Source organism: Schistocerca cancellata, chromosome 12 (genome assembly GCF_023864275.1).
Source record: "Schistocerca cancellata isolate TAMUIC-IGC-003103 chromosome 12, iqSchCanc2.1, whole genome shotgun sequence".
Lineage (NCBI taxonomy): Eukaryota > Metazoa > Arthropoda > Insecta > Orthoptera > Acrididae > Schistocerca > Schistocerca cancellata.
Window position 1 is genome coordinate 99,767,154 of NC_064637.1, and position 2,927 is coordinate 99,770,080.

Sequence of the window (2,927 nt, forward strand, 5' to 3'; positions counted from 1 at the left end):
GGCCAGTTGTGGAGATACAGGACGATCATATTCGCATGACATGTAAATTAGTATGTTGTGCAGAAATGAACAGTATTTCAGTCACCTCGGTTCAGTATATGTCCTGTTGTCTAGTAGCACAGGGTGCACCATGGGCCCTGATAGCTTGTTCCAGGAGTGATGGTAACGACGCATATAAGGCACGAATGGCGTCCTGTGGTATAGCCATCCGTGCTGCATTCACCTGATTTCACAGTTCATCTGTGAATGGTTGGCATTGGATCACAGTGCTGCACCCGTCGTTTCACCACACCCCACACATTTTCGCGATTAGTGACAAGGCTTGTGATCTGGCGGGAGAGGGCGAAAGGCTAACACCTTGTGACACCAGGAATGCCTGTGTTCGTACAGCAACATGGGGTCCTGCATTGTCTTGCTGAAAAGTGGCGTCTGGGATGTTGTGCAGAAACGGTATGGCTACAGGTGGCTACACTTGGAACAGTGCCCTGAACACGCACCAACTGTGATCTGTGGTTGTACGCAATTGCAGCCAACGCAATTAGGATTCGAGTTGGCTATGTATATCTTGTGCGAATGCAGTCACTGTGATGCTGTTCCACCTGTCAGCTGCGAACCAAAATGTGGCCACCATTTTCAAGTAAACAGAGCCTTTCATTTCCGTCCCCAGTGACGTCGTTTCATACACGATTGCCGTCTAGTGTGAATCTGCAATTTCGTCAAAGGTAGGCGGAGAAGTGGACGACACGCAGTAATAAACGGCGTCGAACTGTCGCCTCTGATAGTTTACGATGTGTTATACCGTTCCACTGTTGCACCAGAGCCGAGGATAACGCAGATGTGTCCTGCAATATCATCTGAATGATTTACCTGGATTTACCTAGGTTTCAGTGGGGATCACCCAACCTGTGGACAAACGGTAGTTAACCATATATGACGGTAGTATCTGTTCCCGAAAGAAACAGTTACCGTGGATGAACATGCAGCTTTGCTAGAAATGAAATGATAATTAAATGGACACCCTAGCTCCAAACAGGCGTTTTATGTACTTCATTGAGGACATGTTGAAAATGTGTGCCCCGACCGGGACTCGCGCTATCCTCTGTGCCCTCGGTGGCTCAGATGGATAGAGTGTCTGCCATGTAAGCAGGCGATCCCGGGTTCGAGTCCCGGTCGGGGCACACATTTTCAACATGTCCCCAATGAAGTACATAAAACGCCTGTTTGGAGCTAGGGTGTCCATTTAATTATCATTTCATTTCTAGCAAAGCTGCATGGTCATCCACGGTAACTGTTTCTTTCGGGAACAGATACTACCGTCATATATAGTTAAAAATATATGGCTTCCCGGCCTTTGACCTTCTTGTGCGAACGCACACGCTATGCCCGAACTCGTACGGGACTTGGTAGATTAATCTGCCACGAGTAATAAGTACGATGGGCAAACATCTATTAGGCGCACTACGAATGTAGTGGTGTGGACGTGTTTGGGAATGTGGATCTCACGGGGAGCGTGCAAGGGATAAATCCCTGCAGACGCACTATCCTCTGTGCCCGCGTTGGCTCAGATGGATAGAGCGTCTGCCATGTAAGCAGGAGATCCCGGGTTCGAGTCCCGGTCGGGGCACACATTTTCAACGTCCCCAATGAAGTACATAAAACGCCTGTTTGCAGCTAGGCTCTCCATTTAATTATCAAACGGTAGTTACTTTTATTCTGAAGAAGGTTGGGTTATCCCGACTGAAACCTAGGTACATCTAAGTAACCATTGCAACTGAGGCTGTTGGTTATTAAAATTAAAATTAATATTTATACAGTTGCTGAGAGGGCCGCGAAATGCTGAAAATATTCATCGGAATGAGGTGTCGATCATATCGGGGTATCGTCTGGACCGTGCTACCTGACCCATCTCGTGTTCTATAGTCTTCCATGACCCATTCTGCACACACTCGTTGCACTACCGAAACACTTGGTCCCAAACAAGCAGCAGTTTCCCAGATGGGTGCATCGCCTTTTCTCGTGCCAATAATGCGCCCTCTTCGAAACTCATTAATATAACGGTACGGCTGGAGCGTATGTCTGCGAGGCACCCTGCACGTCTGCTCAAGTCATTCCGGTACATCTACATCTACATCTACATTTATACTCCGCAAGCCACCCAACGGTGTCTGGCGGAGGGCACTTTACGTGCCACTGTCATTACCCCCCTTTCCTGTTCCAGTCGCGTATGGTTCGCGGGAAGAACGACTGTCTGAAAGCCTCCGTGCGCGCTCTAATCTCTCTGATTTTACATTCGTGATCTCCTCGGGAGGTATAAGTAGGGGGAAGCAATATATTCGATACCTCATCCAGAAACGCACTCTCTCGAAACCTGGCGAGCTAGATACACCACGATGCAGAGCGCCTCTCTTGCAGAGTCTGCCACTTGAGTTTGTTAAACATCTCCGTAACGCTATCACGGTTACCAAATAACCCTGTGACGAAAGGCGCCGCTCTTCTTTGTATCTTCTCTATCTCCTCCGTCAACCCGATCTGGTACGGATCCCACACTGATGAGCAATACTCAAGTATAGGTCGAACGAGTGTTTTGTAAGTCACCTCCTTTGTTGATGAACTACCTTTTCTAAGGACTTTCCCAATGAATCTCAACCTGGTACCCGCCTTACCAACAATTAATTTTATATGATCATTCCACTTCAAAGCGTTCCGCACGCATACTCCCAGATATTTTACAGAAGTAACTGCTACCAGTGTTTGTTCCGCTATCATATAATCATACAATAAAGGATCCTTCTTTCTATGTATTCGCAATACATTACATTTGTCTATGTTAAGGGTCAGTTGCCACTCCCTGCACCAAGTGCCTATCCACTGCAGATCTTCCTGCATTTCGCTACAATTTTCTAATGCTGCAACTTCTCTGTATACTA

The 2,927-nt window shown here is 47.3% G+C and overlaps 2 non-coding genes across 2 annotated transcripts; both read left to right on the forward strand.

Annotated features, from left to right (window-relative positions):
* The first annotated feature begins 1,103 nt into the window (after positions 1–1,103).
* Positions 1,104–1,178, forward strand: Trnat-ugu (transfer RNA threonine (anticodon UGU)). The gene has a single exon. It is a non-coding gene; the product is annotated as a tRNA-Thr (tRNA).
* A 371-nt stretch (positions 1,179–1,549) lies between these two features.
* On the forward strand, positions 1,550–1,624 carry Trnat-ugu (transfer RNA threonine (anticodon UGU)). Its single transcript has one exon. It is a non-coding gene; the product is annotated as a tRNA-Thr (tRNA).
* Positions 1,625–2,927: the final 1,303 nt, after the last annotated feature.